The sequence below is a fragment of the Botryllus schlosseri genome, chromosome 2 (assembly GCF_051294905.1).
Source record: "Botryllus schlosseri isolate E-star chromosome 2, Bs_hap1, whole genome shotgun sequence".
In the NCBI taxonomy this organism is placed as follows: Eukaryota; Metazoa; Chordata; class Ascidiacea; order Stolidobranchia; family Styelidae; genus Botryllus; species Botryllus schlosseri.
Genome location: NC_137237.1, coordinates 12309263 through 12325073, shown reverse-complemented (window position 1 = coordinate 12325073; position 15811 = coordinate 12309263). Strand labels below are relative to the sequence as shown.

Genomic DNA, 15811 nt, shown 5'->3' with positions numbered 1-15811 from the left:
TGAATGGAATGGGAAATTTGTAGTAAAGTGGAACATTCGCATTATCTTATGTTTTCGAAGGAAGAATAACGTACAGTCGTAAATGGATGATGGCTATAGATATGACATCACTAATATATTATTTAGGCTATATGGTGAGGTTGCAGAAGAAAGAATGGGCAAAAAAGTTCTACTAATAATCATGATTGTCAGCGCATGTAAAATAAGTCAAGACGGAACTAAAGCATAGGGGAGATGTGGTACCGATGGATCGGATCAAAAATTGCAAAATGATCTCTGGCCCTCAAAACTTCAGCCGAGAATAGCGGATCTTTTGCTGTCTCAACACTTCGATACAAGCTCTACCTATCGCGGAGATTTACATGAATATCCGCCTTTTCAAAAAATATTCATGAACGTTTAAAATTTGTTGCTCGAACGTGTCATCGGTCCCCACCCGGTGGGCCCAAAGGCTCACGACCATGGGACCTATGAGACATACGCTCAAAAACTCAAATTGGTTAACTTGTTTTGTTGCGTACTATCAGCTAAGCTACAGCAAGCCAATGAAGAATGTTTCGTCGCGACCTTCAAGAATAAAATAGATTATATCTACTCAAATGTTGGCCTAAAATCATGTTTTGATTTACGCCTAAACTTACAAAATTAATGCCACGTACATATTACCCGCAAATCGACATTTTGACTTTCAAATACCTCGTAATAGCGATAAAACGCCACAGGTAACTATGATTTACAGCTTACATATATGTAGGCGAGTTTCTATCGTTAAGTGATTAGTTGGTCCATTTATTTTGCTTGATTTGGCTATGGTGCCATAGGTCCCCCACCCCATAAATATTGTAATTGACTTGAAAATAGTCCACTCGAGGATGGTATTGATTCTGAAAATATGTGCCATTATATACCTTGATACAAGCCCTATACTTCACATCAAAAATTATGGCGGGTTTGTTAATCTGACAGGTGATATAGAAAAATGCAAATGTCGATCCAAATTTACTTTACACCCCCTAAAACGTAAATCATTCGTCACAGACCCCATAACTTACGCGGGTCGATTTTTTTGCATGCGAGGAAAGATTCTGTCAGCATGTAATTGTAGACAAATTCACGGAGTGTAATCATGGAATTATCATGGAGAATTTTTCAAGTATTTTCGGTCCCAGTGATCCATCGGTACCACATCTCCCCTAATACAATGTGTGAAATGACATGAGGTGGTATCTAGACAATTATAATTATAAAAGGCACCATTGAAGGATCAACGAAAGCTCGCTGAATCGCTAATCAGATGTCCCAAGCTATATGAGATGGGATGACGACCGAGATTATAGGATGACTATATAACATATTTTGCCTATCAAATGATCTTGTCCACATCCGCATAACATCTTCATGCAATGAAGCATTCTCGGGGATATGGCTGAGAGGCAAGACTGGCCTTGAAATTTCTTTTCGCATTCCTCGCATGCAATGCCCCTCTAAACTACGCGCGTATGCGGCTTCGCACTGCCGACAAAGTCGCCGCGCACAGAAAAATGTTTGCCGTGCACAAAAAATATCACTATATCTTTCGCAGAAGGCACTGATGATCATCAGACCAAACTGACGACCATTTTTGATGTAAAAATTCAGAAATTATAGTAAAATGTGACGAAAAACTCGATTCCGACGCAGCGAAAGTCAAATTTTGGAGTCGAGACAAAGTGACGACTTTTTTTTTAGTCAACACCACACATCACCGGAAAATGCGGGTAAATCCTTTGTGTTGACCTCTTTTAGTCCACACTTTGTCCTCTGTTTCGGATCCCTATGCTACGCACGGTCGTCAAATGGACCGCGTAGTGAGTTGGTGAGTGCGCGCAGCCGCGTGAAAAATTAGAGGGAACATTGCTCGCATGTAACAATACAGCACCAATGGAAGGTACAGTCACATCCTCCCCGTTGGATGAAGGTCGTGGTGTGCCCACGACCACAACAGAGATGGCTGCAGCTGTTCAGGTAATTTGCGGTGGTTCTGCATCGTCGACCCTTAGTATAGTCTACCCGATATACCCTTTTAATGTGGCCCATGCAGTAATTCGGAGATTGGTCGACATAGATGAGTATGGGTTCGAAGGATATCTGCGTTTCAGAATGCGTCGTTAATTTATCAAATGCGCGATTAGAATAAATGAACATCAAGTGGAACACTGCTCATATGCTTTCATCTGATTATCATGGAAAAATGTGGTAAGGCACGATGTATATGTATAATGCGCACATGCAGAGCTGCATGGTCAACTGATGCGGTCATTGATTAACCCCAGTTGAAGCAGTTGGAGCAATGTAAAATTATACTTCAAAGTAGCGACTTCATAGTTTGTCTCTAGGGCAGTGGTTTCCAACCTTTTTTCGGATCATCGCATCTTTATCAAACTCTACGCAAATCTTCGCCCACCATATTTTGGAACCGAAAAAGAGAATATATAAACGGGGAATTTTATACCACTAAATTCTGCTCGCTGGTGAATTGACTAAAAAAGTCAATTTTTCGACATGACTCCCGAAAGACCCGTCTCCACGTGTAATCGGTGAGAGTTTACCTTTTGTTAGTCAACTTTCGAGGCAGATCCAGAACAACCCGTTTTCACGTGCATTTCGTGCCGATTAGTTACATATAGCCGTTCTAATATTTTCGTCCCCTATCGCCCCGTTTGTACGCGACATCGCCCACGTTGGGAATCACTGCTTCACGTCTAAACTTGAAAGGGGAGGTCTATAGACTATATATGGACTATATATGAGACATGGGGTAATCGTGATTTGAAATAGTAATTGATTACAAAGACAACAGCTTTTTCGAATCATATAAATCGATAAAATGCGAAAAAATCTGAAGTAATAGTAATCGATTTATTTAACATATAATCTATTTCTTTGTAAAAGAACGATTACGAGAGCTATGAGATAAACTGAGCATTTTTAAATACTTGTAAAGGAATAGTAGGCTACGTTGTACCAAGTTATTGGTGGTAGGAACATCGGATTTGTAAACTCTCGGTTATTAATAAAATCAAGAGCGAGTTTAGTCTGTTTGTTACTCGTGACGGAGGCTCGCAATATCTGTATTCGATGGGTAGTAGGTAGATTAGTAGGGTTACCATACGTCCTCTTTTAAGAGGATTTGTCCTCTTTTTTGACTTTTTTGAAAGTGTCCTCGGAGGACGCCCTTTTGTCCTCTTTTTTGAGATTTTGTCCTCTTTTTTGAAAATTTAGGTCACATTTAGAGCAAAATGCGAGTGATATGCCGTAAATTAGCATAGAAGTGACGCACCGGCGGGTATTTCGGAGTGAAAAACGGTGATTTGAGCTCCGAGCCGAAAGTTGACCTTTTTTTATTTATTTAGTCAACCGATCACAAAGTGGGAAAAATTCACCGATTTTTCAGAATTCTTCTCCGGGTTTGCAAGTCTCAAATTTCTGAAAAAGTGTCCTCTTTTTAGATTTCCAAAATATGGTAAGCCTAAGATTAGAGATGTACGTATCATATAGTTTTTCTGGATATGGATCTAATCCTGTTCCATAAGACGTAACGTCTTGAATATTAAAATCCGGATCCAAAAGCATCTTGCTTCGGGCTCAGCATCTGTTGCCCGTATCGTCGACGTTTTTCTTTTACCTCACCACCAGACATGGGGTAATCGCGATTGGTAATCGTAATCGATTACGACGATTACAGCATTTTCAAGTAATCGTAATCGCAATCGTTTACATTCGAAAAAAATCCAAAGTAATCGTAATCGACTACTTCACATATCTAATCGATTTATTTGTGAGAGAACGATTACTTTTTATTTGTACAATGAATATGACATAACCGAACATTCGTGAACAAGGAAGAGATATTATACCAGGTTGTTGATAGCGCAAACGGTTGATTTCCAAACACCACTGCTCATTGTTACGTCAGAAGTATTAGCTTTGCTCGTCCTTGCGTAAGAGGTATCCACACGTAGTAAATATATATTCGATGTACATTGTTTTGTGATTGTTAGAACAGTGTAAGTCATGCTGTATATCAGGTTATCAATACACACCAGACGCCACTACCTCGCCGCAAGATAATAATCTAATCACCACTCTGCCTAGTTTCAAATAATAACTTATGTATTGCTGTTTGGTTATGCTTAGTTAAACGCAGTTTGACCGTTGCTGCTTGGCGAGCAGTAGGCCTCTCTATGTAGTATGCGTATGTATTGTACGCACACCGGACAAAGATGTGAAATTTTGTACTCGTCAAATAAAACATTACGATGGTTAAAATCAACAGCTGCTGATATATATCATAACCGAGACGTTCTTTGGAGACGTTCTTGGAGTTTCTCGTAACGGCAGCTTGCAGTATCTGTATTAAGTGGAAGGTAGAATTTTAAGTTCACTTTATTTTATTCTCATATGACTCTACTTGAAACGGGCGCCAATCGTTATTTCATAATTCTTCAGTCGACATTTATACCTGTCACCATAGCCCTCCAGTTATACACAGGCCTGTTTATTTTTGGATTTCTCCAAAAATAACAAAAATAGCTTAGTTTTGGATGTTTTCAAATTGGAGATTCTCCAAAAATAAGAAATGAAGGTGTTTTTAGCCCTAATACTACATAGAAAACTTCACCGAAAGTATGTTATTATCATGTATTCATGTTCTTCAACACATCGACATCATCAGTGATCTTGATCTAACTGTCTAATATTCGTCACAGAGTCTTTGGCCTGGAGAATGCCATCCAAATAAAAATCAGTTGGTGACGCCCGGTAGAGACCTTTCTCCCAGTTGATTTTCGAGAAATCGGCTTCGACCTTCGCAGTTGTGGGAAACATTGAGCCATGTGGGTCCAAAGAACTGTCGCTCGTCAATAATGCGCTTGAAAGTGACGTCCATTTTGTATCAGACAGACATGGATATGAATTGGTCTTCGAAATTCTGTATCTGCTCTGGTGTCCACTTGTTCGACAGCTCACCCCGGTGTTTGTCGATCAATTCACTGAGCTGCAAATGAAGTAGCTTACATATATGTATCACTCTTGTTTATATTATTAGAATCTAAAAGAGCAAGAAGTGTTTGTTCTGTCCTGCCAACGAGGTTGCACCACTTGATGTGGTAGACAGGGCAGAACCCTTTCATTGTCGGCAACTTCAATTTTCTTTATGCCGTCGATGAGCCCTGCTATTATAAGGATCCTGGCTGCCTCGAACGTGGACTGCTTCTCTTCTTCGTCGATATTCTCGAGAAGGTCGAGGACTGCACAGTGCACACTCTGATCCTCCACAAAATTGCGTGACTCATTGAACTTGATAGTCCAGCACCCTCTGACCAGAGGACCTTCCTTGCCGCAGGTGTCATTGTCCCAGTCCTCAGCGGACACCGAGCTCGAAGGCGTTCGACCAGGCGATGGAGCTCATCCTGATGCTCCACGATCAGATGACCAAGTCCCTGAATCTTTGTGACGGTAGTGCTCAGCTTTGTGGCCATGCGCTCGAGGATGATAAGTTGGATCCACCAATGCAGCGGAGGTGCACAGGCCGGACTTTTATCGTTTATAACCCCGAGGAGTTTGGTACGGTGTCTAGTCAACCAAGTGGTCATCTTCTTAATTGACAACCAACATGTGTCTACAAACTTGGGGCACATACTTTTCTTTTCCTGGATCAAGTCCTGTTGCCGTTGGAGGTAGCCATTCAGTCCCATCATCGTGTGGACGAAGTAATTGTTGTAGAGGTGGCGGTATTCGGGCTACGTCACAAGGTCCCGCCCGCACCACACTCGCACGATTTCATACCATGCCGCCTCTTTAACCCTTGTCGTGTCGCCTCTGATCCTTCCAGTAAGTGGAAGTACTTTTAGCGTTTCGGAGACCCCCTCCCGCACACACATGCTGTTTTTGTGTGTGTTTGTGAGTTTCCTGGTTGTTTTAACAGTATTTACACTGCTCTGACTCATGCATTTCATCAAAAAACTTGAAAAAACATCATCCAAAAAAAGCTTATATTTGGATGTTTTCAAATCTTATTTTTGGAGAATCTCCAAAAATAAAACCAAATATCCAAAAATAAACAGGCCTGGACACCATGTTAGCGTGGGTTGTAGGTAGGTACAATCAGGACCAAAACAGCAATTCGTCCTCCACTCCAAACGTTGATATTGATAGGGTTGTAACCAAGTCAATCTCACTTTTATAGTCTTGACTCGAGTCAAGTCAAGTCATTTTCAATTCATCCCGGAGTCAAGTCCGAGTCCAAGTCAGCTAGCATAGGGTCGAGTCCGAGTCATAGTGTTTGACTCGAGTACGAGTCCAAGTCGTTATGTTCAGAGATCAGTTTTCAGGTCTCTCCGGTTGAACCCACTTTTTCCAACTCTGCTTGAGTGATATGAAATGGCTCGTATTCATAATATAGTAATCTTCATCAGTTTTCACAGTTTACGGCGCTATTTCCAAGTATCAGAACTGATAGACGAATTACAAATAATGTGATAACTTTACTATTCTTCGAAGTTACATGGAATGTCTGTCTCGAGTCATATGACTTGGTTCGAGTCATCCAAAATGAATCGAGTACATGCCGAGCCAATACAAAAATTGACTCGAAACGAGTCAATTTACGCATTTAAAAATATGACTTGAGTCAAGTCTAGTCACCGAAAATTCGCGACTCGAGTTGGACTCGAGTCATTACAACCATGGGTATTGGGGCCTCATAGGGTGTAAGTGTTCAAGTTGATGACTTAATTTCGTCAATAATATTGGTAATTGCATTATATTGCTATTCATTCAGATTTACCCGTAGAGCTGGGGCACCTAATTCATAACTATAGCATCTGGTATGTTGTTATAATTACTTTATTGTATGTTGTTAATTCGTGACCTCCCGTCTTTTATATAATCAAAAGATACTGTAGTCGCCCAAACGTGGCAGATTAAAAAAAAACTTTCGTGAGACGCACACACAAATTCTTTTGTATTCACTCCTCTGTGGGTGGTATTTGCATTGTTGGGGCTCAGATTGGAAGGACCGGACTATTCGTAACGCCCACAGAACGCGGCTACTGACACCGAAATGCCTATTCCTATAAATTATGCATGCTTTTTTTTCTTGGGGCGGAGAGGTATGCATTTCAAAATCAAGCTATTTAGAGACATCAAATCCCGAAGCTCGAAGAAAATTTTCAAGTAAATAAACTCTCTTGAAAATACTCTATAATAATTTATGTTGATTTACGAAATACTTTTGAGTCCCCTTGGAGCTCGCTTCCGGTCCTATTGGTGAGTTTGGGGTGTTGCAGTTACGGACCTGGCAAGAATGCAAATTGTTGGGTGCGACGAATAGTCCTGCATAGAGTTGGGCAATGGGTACATTATGACGTAACAAGCAAATGACGTATGATATATAAAGAAAGTTGTTATCTCATTAGACCTTTTCATCGCAAGCCTTATATTGTCTTCCAATATGTCTTCTGAAATTAGTTCTTCGAGAAGGGAAACAGATGTAATCGTGAGTAATCGTGATTACATTTGAAATGTAATCGTAATCGTAATCGACTACTTCCTGATTTTGCTGTAATCGTAATCGTAATCGTAATCGCGGGATTCACAAGTAATCGTAATCGCAATCGATTACATTCGTGAAGTAATCACCCCATGTCTGTTCACCACTGCATTGAATTTTGCTATTGCGGACTTATCGAAATAGTAATACAATACATAAACCTGTCGAGTTGAAGTTCATACAAAACATCGGAACAAACAAATAGAAAGCCACTTCCATGCACTGGGAATTTTGAATCCGGCCCTGTCCGGATTCGGCACTCGGGCGATAAATGTCAATCCGGACCCAATCCCGTAACATGGAAACTGAGAATCCAAAATCAAGACCCTGTACGTCTTTAGTAGGTATACGTGTGTTTGTTCAACGACGAGAAGCACTAATCACTATTGCAGAATTTGATGTAGGCCTACATTTCATCTTTTTCTCCTATGGCCAATGGCCATACTTGGAACGGGCACCAATCGTCACCTCGATATCATTTACTCTACCTGCCGCCATCGATCCGTCATTATACACCATGTTAGCATAGGTTGCAGCAAAAATGAAAATCTTTGGGTAAGCGAATCGTCAGCTACAAAGTTGGGCAACTGATATATTTTGACTTAACAAGCAATTAGTGTCACGTTTTCCAAAACATATTATATCATTAGGCAGTCTAATCGCGATCGTTATATTGTATATCGTTATTTTTATATGCATTCCAGGCTCAAGTTCAGGTAAGGAAAATAAATGTAATCGTAAGTAATCGTGATTATCTTGTCCATGTAATCGTAATCGACTACTTTGACATTTTTGCCGTACTCATAATCGTATTTCGGAAGTAATCGTAATCGCAACCGATTATATTGATGATACATCGCCCCATGTCTGAATTGTATATATTTTGAATGCAAAATTATGTAACACAAAATGTATTAACGGGAAATATAATTATAATGAAAAACACAGCCATATTAAGTTGTTACTGGAGTACCTAGGAAAAACTTTAGTATTAGTACATTAATACTGACCGTAGTGGATACCTTCGCATATAGGTTTTTAAGCTGACAGAAAATTGCAATAAATATTATGCATGACGACAGCTGCACGACATCATTACTTAATTTATGGAGGCAAAATGTTTTATTTGCTTACAATATGAAAATGAACGTATGGAATTAGGATTTATTAGTCCTAATGACGCAGAAGACTGACAGGACTTTAATGGTAAAGTTAAGTACCATGTTACACGTCACGTCCGTAGTGAACTATATCAACATCGTGTTTTTGTGACGCCATAAACACGATGACCTTATAGTGCAACCAAAATTTGAAAATGTGAAAAGCACATTGTTCCAGCGTGATCACGCCTTATTCCTAGAGACCTAGGCTGGGGTCGCCATACATCCGGAATTTCCCGGACATGTCCGGAATTTCACCGTTTAAACTGCATCCGAGAGGAATTGCTGAAATATGCCTAAATGTCCGGAATTTTGAAGGCTTGAAGGGATCTGAATTTTTTTACGTAAATCAACATGAGCAATAGCATTAATTGGGGAAGATTTATGCTTCTTGGAATCTTTCGTCGCGCTACGCGCGATTTAGTGTCACATTTTAGTATGGGTATTGGGTACCCCTGTCCTCGCAAAAACTACAATAAAAAATATATTAAAATAACTATCATATTGTAATAAGACTATTTGTAATCGCAATTTTAGGAGAACCGTATATTCCTAGTGTCTGTAAGACCGTTTGATGCTTCAATAGTCAAAGATAGTGATTCTTAAGCTTGGCCTTTTCGGGGATCGCGAAGATGTTTAACTTAATCAACTTTTAGCATAGGCTGTGATTAAGTCTGGGCAAAGGTGCTGACCATATTTTAGTAAGTTCGGCCTTAATTCCGGTCTTATCCGTGTGATATGAACATGACTTAGCGATGTACAATACGTTATCTGTACTTTCAAAGCCATCAACTCCACCAGCTCTACCGCTAGCTTGATCACGTGGGCTGATATAGAAGATAAAAATGTCATAGTGATATGTGGAAGAAGCAATATTATTGACAGAATTCATTCACAAAATTTAGCAACCAGATACACATACCTTATGGTACGCCCAAGCCAGTGTTTTTGGGGCGGGAGTTGGCTTAAAGTGGTGTAGTTTCAGTACTGGCTACAACACACAGTCACAGATCTGTACCAACCAAACAGTATAGCAGAGCTGTCAAACACACGGCCGGCTGTCCAGACAATTTCACCCGACCCTGAAGTCCGTTACAGACGAAATGAGAATACCGACCCTACAGCAATTACCAGAGCTCAAACACGAGAGGGCCCAATAATCCAGTTAATTCAAGACCTAAGTTTAAAAAATCCACTCCTGTATAGTATCGTTAGGCACAGCATTGCTACTGTGACGTCATATGTGTTCATATCTAATTTTAAAACCCGCTAGCACACTTGGACAACTAGAAAGTTTTCTGCTTTTCCAAATTAGATTAGAATTAGAATTAGAATTCGCAAAAACTTGGAAATTCAATGAAATTGTGAATAAGAAATAAATACAGCAAATCAAGTTCAGTTCATATCTAATCACAGTGTATTCCCATGAGCATGAGAATGGTCAACGCCTGTACACCAAGCTTGGCGCGTTTTTCACTATACCAGGGGTCACCAACACGAAGTAAAGAATTTTGAAATACTAAAATTGATTTCAGTTTCAAATTATTGTAGTTGTTTCAAAATAAGCTATTCGCTAGCGCTAGTCCTGATAGGCCGCTTGGCCCTGGATTTCCCTGAGTGAGAGGGATATTCTTGTTAACTCACTTCAAAATCCTGAGAAAATTAAGAGAGGCATTTTCAGAAAAACATTAAATTAGATTAGAACTAAAATTAGAGTGTGGAAACACTTGGCAAATTAGATTAAAATTGAAATTAGAGCACAGGAACATTTCACAAATTAGATTAGAATTAGAATTAGAGCATAGATACATTTCACAAATTAGATTAGGATTAGATTACTGGCATTTTGCTCTAATTTAGTGAAATTAGATAACTAGAATTATCTAGTTGTCCAAGTCTGCCCGCTAGGCGCCGCTAAATAGTGTCCGGAATTTGGGCCACGAAAATATGGTAACTCTAACCTAGGCAGAGATAACCACACAAACTATAGCATGGTCATGCTGGTGGTTCTTAAGTCCAATATTTCGCATATTCGTTTCTCACTTTGGCATAATCGTTTCGATTCTTCCTGTCGGCGTCCTCTGCTTCGCCACTCTGACTCCCAAAGCGTCGTCTCAATGTGGACTCAGAGAGATATGATATTCTTTTTCGCCTGCACCATCGAGATGCTTTGACGACGGAGTTGCGATACGGCCGTGAGGTCATCTAGTCGGCGCCCCCGTTTGTCTCTGGATGCCGCCGATTTTCGAAATATCGGCAAGGATCTCCGTCATGTCTGCACTTTGCAGCTCCCGGATAAGCCGTGGCACTTATACATCACTCGCATGTTTAATTCCAATAGCTATAAATGATTACTGTCACAGTATATCCGTAATTCTGTTGCATATGTTATTTATGATATAGAACGCGTTTCTGCTTACGCTATGGTATATGTCTACCTGCATTATGTGTCTATTGATACGAAAGGTCGATTCAGTCTGCCCGCTAAAACCGAAACATATCTCCAATCTCACTATAGTAAAAGTATAGGCCTACCTGACGTCCCACTTCATTTGTTGTATCTGTTGATTTGGGATCGGACTCTCGTTACTTTGAGGTGTGGATCGACGAAATGTGTTGTTACTTGAGCGCCATCGTCACACCTTCCCATTCCCATTTGCCACGGTTTGGAAAGCTTAATGAATCTGTGCAAAGGTTATAATTGAAACTTACCAATATGTTCCGTAGTCATTGTTTGTCAAATCACAAGTCCATTTGAGCAAAGCTCCAAGAGGGCAAATACTATCATATTCATTAACCTTTCTTTGAAGGGCAAAAATTCTGTTTAACTACTCACCTCTCAGTGTCGCTGCTGCGCACCCACAAAAGGATCGAGAGGTGATTGGAAGAGCACGGTATTGTGGCGGCATATAAGCAACCCAGTGATGATGACTCGAAGAAACGCGGCTTCTCGTGTACCTGCAATTCCATTCCGTTAAGTGTTACTAGAGGGAGAGAGACTATATTGTAGATTGTTTCTATTAGCACAATAGAGAGCAGTGTATTGTATAGTCCAGTGATTCTTAACCTGGGCTTCACCCCAGGGGACCAATTAGATGGTGAAGGGGTGGAAACGCTCAGGGGGCGATATGGGGGCGCTGGGATCAGCGGACGGTATGGGGCGCCGAAGAAAAATGTCTGTGCAGTATAGATGGTGTAGTAGGGACATACAGGATTAATGATTATATAGTATACAGCCGTGATTCACAAACGGTGGGGAATTCACCACTGGTGGGGAATTTAATGGTTTCTGGTGGGGAATAGACGCATTTGTTAAACATTATATACAGCACAGTCTACATATTTACGGAGACACATGCGCAATACCCGTTACCAGTTAACTCGGGGGTTGCCAAACTACGGCCCGCCACAGCCCGATCTTAAGGCCCACGCAGTTTGAAAGGTCGCAACTGCTAAACATCACAGAAATCCAAATAGAGATTGGCATAATTCGGATCACGAGTGTGATTTCAGATGGGCCATTCCAGGTTTAATTATTTCAGTCATGTGCTTATTAAAAACGATTCGCGCGTGTCTTGGGTAGATTCGTTCTCTGTGTGCGTAGACTTGGGGTATTTACATTTTATCTACACATAGTTCAGAACAATGCCGATTTTCAGACTTTGAGGTGTATATCAAGGGGGTTCCATTGCCCTGATTAGATTTTAATGTATACTTTCGGAATCAGTGCGACAGTAGCTTTCAAATAAGATCAACTTTATTGAATTTAATCACGCGGGTCGTCAGCTATGGCATTAGCAGTTATGTTGCGTTCAGATTGCTGAGCAGTAATTCCCTCCGGGCAAGCAAGCGTGACGACGGGTGTTGCGTATCTATTCGTAGGTTAGTTTTCTATAATAGCACATACAATTATTATATCGTTAATTAGTCGAGTGGTCCTCGTGCGTGATTCAAGCACTAAATATTTCCAATAGTAAAGTCCCAACCTACCGAAGACCGATCGGACTTCGATTTCTCATCCATTGTTATTTTTACTATAGTCCTTAAGATAAGGGGAGGGGCGCTAGACCTAGGCAATTTTTGAAAAGGTGCGAAAAAGAAAAAGGGTTAATAACCACTGGTACAGTCACGAGGATGGTGCGAATGTCCTGTTTACGTTCATGCTTGCAAACTAACCTTGCAAGGTTCTTGCAAACACTTCTTTTCGAACTAGAAGAATTTCACAGTAATCCGAGCATCTGGGCTCAGAAGATTCACGGAACAGCCTGACAACAACGTGTGCGAATAAAGGGGACCTTGTGAGCGCACAATTAACCCAGTATTTATTAGAATTTAACCAACAATTTGTTATAGGATTATGATGGGACATTTCACTCCATTCACATCGTCAGCGACATATTCCAGCAAGCGTACTCTTTAATGCAGTGGTCGGGAACCAATGGCTCGCGAGCCATATATGGCTCTTTTGGGCATAAGATATGGCTCTTTTCGAAATTTCTGTTTTTGTGCTTAATTTATCAAAACTGCAGCAATTTATTATTAAATCTTCAGCACCAGCAGCATAATTATTCTTGTCTTTGAGATGTTTGTACAGTTGCGTATTCAGGGTTTGGGGTTCGGGCCCCCTTTTCAAAATCCTCAAATTTAAGGTGCTGTATCGCATGCAAACAATATCACTCCGGATTTCGATATACCCGCCACGAAATCATGGATTGCACGATACGTTGATTGATCAAAGAGACTGAGACACGGCGGCGCCTGTATCACAATGCAGTTTTCAAATACACATTTTCTTCCTGATCTACGGCGAGAAATGAACTGTCGTGGGTGGAAGTGAGATTACAAATTCAAATTACAAACAACGCCATATCGATCCACGTTATTGATTGATAACGTAGCTTTGTAGTCGCTGTTAAAAAATAGGCGTGGCGGAACGTTATGTTCCCAACGAATACTCTCGTGGCGATATAGCGCAGTGGTATAATCCGCGGCTGCAACACCAATGGGTGCGGGTTCGAGTCCGACCGAGGTCGACTTACGAATTACGACACCTAAGTGTTGGAGGTTTACCTAGGCTCCTCCTCGCCACCTCATCCGCGTCAGCGGTGTCTTACAAAAAGCCTTGAGGTGGGCCGTGCTATAAGTCGGCAGTAACGGAATATAAGAAGAATATCGGCCTGGTGTAAATGACCATAGTAGTCGATAAACACCATGAATACCCCAAAAAAACAAACAAACAAAACCACCGAATACTCTGAGAATTGAGAAATCGAATCGAAATCAGTGCGACAATTACATTCGATTAATATCAGTTATTATAAATTCTAAGATATTTACGACGAATTGCGCTATCACAGGTAAGGCATGGCCCGGTCGTGCCTCACATATGCTTTACCTCTCCTTTCGCGCTTTATTTTTGAACAATTTGGTAGTAAAAATGTTCAAAATCTAGTAGTGCCTCCACTGACCCCATGTCACTGACACATCACAGTGTGTATGTATACTGCTGTATAGTGACCATGTTTGGCTCCACTTTACGCATGTCATCAATGGATCCTCGCATCAAGACGAACCTACGATCTCGTATAACTGAATAAAGTCTCAAATTTTGTATGAACATAAATCATCAACCAGATTACAAAGCCATCAGGAATAACATGCAACACCAAAATATGTATTAACTGTCAAAAGCGTGTAAAGTATATTCATACTTTTACTGTTGTCTACTTCTGTTGGAATTCTAAGTGTTAATTGTCTTGAGCTTCGAAAAATATCACAGGCCACTCAGTGCAACGATTAAAAATATATAACTTGCAAAAGATCTGTGTAACTCAAGTTTAGTATACAGATTACTCAAATAAGACCATCAGCATGATTAGTACGAGTTTTTACCGAGGAAATAGTTGCAAACGACGAATTCCATGTATTTATTTCGAATTTGTGCTACCATGACGTCACGATTTTTCAATTGTGACGTAATAGTTGATTGACATGTATGGCTCTTTGGGAGTTAAAATGGAAAATATAGGGTCAATATGGCTCTTCGGACGAAAAAGGTTCCCGACCACTGCTTTAATGACTACAACGCCGGCAATATCTTATATATACAGGGGATGCTGGAACACGGAACAAACACGGAACTTGATTCCTCGAGAACCGGGGGAAATATGTTAACAAGGGTTGATGAATTTTCAATTTTGTCGGGAATCTGGGATTGCATTCACAGGCGGCAACAAATCGTCTACCAGGTCACATGCAGCCCGGGTACCAGCGGTTTGGACAATCCTGTTGCAGGATATTAATGCTCGGCGTGACAATAATCGTAGGCACATATAGGCCTATTACGGAACTGATTTTTAGTTAGATGTCGCCGATACATAATATGCAATATGTTGTTTCTGGTATTCATGGTGTTTTCCGACTACTATGGTTATTTACAGCAGGCCAATTTTATTCAGTTTATTCGTAGCTGTCGACTTGTAGCATTGCCCACTTCTAGGCTTTTATAAGACACCATATACACACGGATGAGATGGCGAGGAGCCTAGATAAACCTTCAACACTCAGGTAAGAATTCTGGAGTCGACCTCGGTCGGACTCGAACCCGCAATCCATTGGTGTTGTAGCTGTGGATTATACCACTACGCTATCTCGCCACTATAATATGCAATAAATACGGTCGGATTCACCGAATCCCGAGGCAGGCACATCTGCGGAAGTCCAAGTGTAGGCAAGAGGCCGGCGTTTGCCCAATCCGGTCGACTCCTGACACCGGTTTAGTGCCACAGCCCGACCGTCACGGCCATTTGAGGCAATCGTTTTCCCGAAGTGACGGAACTGATTTACCGACTTCCGTTGCCTATATAGAAACCAGTGTCTCACTCATTTGAATACACATGCCCGGTCTAGCCGAGTCCTCTTCGAAATTTTTGGCTAAGCGATTTTGTGGAATTATTTTAGCATTTCATTGTTTCAGTTGATACAGGTGACGTTTAAAAAATAAGCATATAGTTTCGCAATGTGGCATAATATGGCCTGTGTCGTCGCTAATTATCATGTA

The 15811-nt window shown here is 40.8% G+C and overlaps 1 long non-coding RNA gene across 1 annotated transcript; it reads left to right on the top strand.

Moving 5' to 3' along the window:
• Positions 1-12795: 12795 nt before the first annotated feature.
• On the top strand, positions 12796-13993 carry LOC145433592 (uncharacterized). Its single transcript, XR_013913145.1, has 2 exons — positions 12796-13049; positions 13105-13993. It is a non-coding gene; the product is annotated as an uncharacterized LOC145433592 (long non-coding RNA).
• Positions 13994-15811: the final 1818 nt, after the last annotated feature.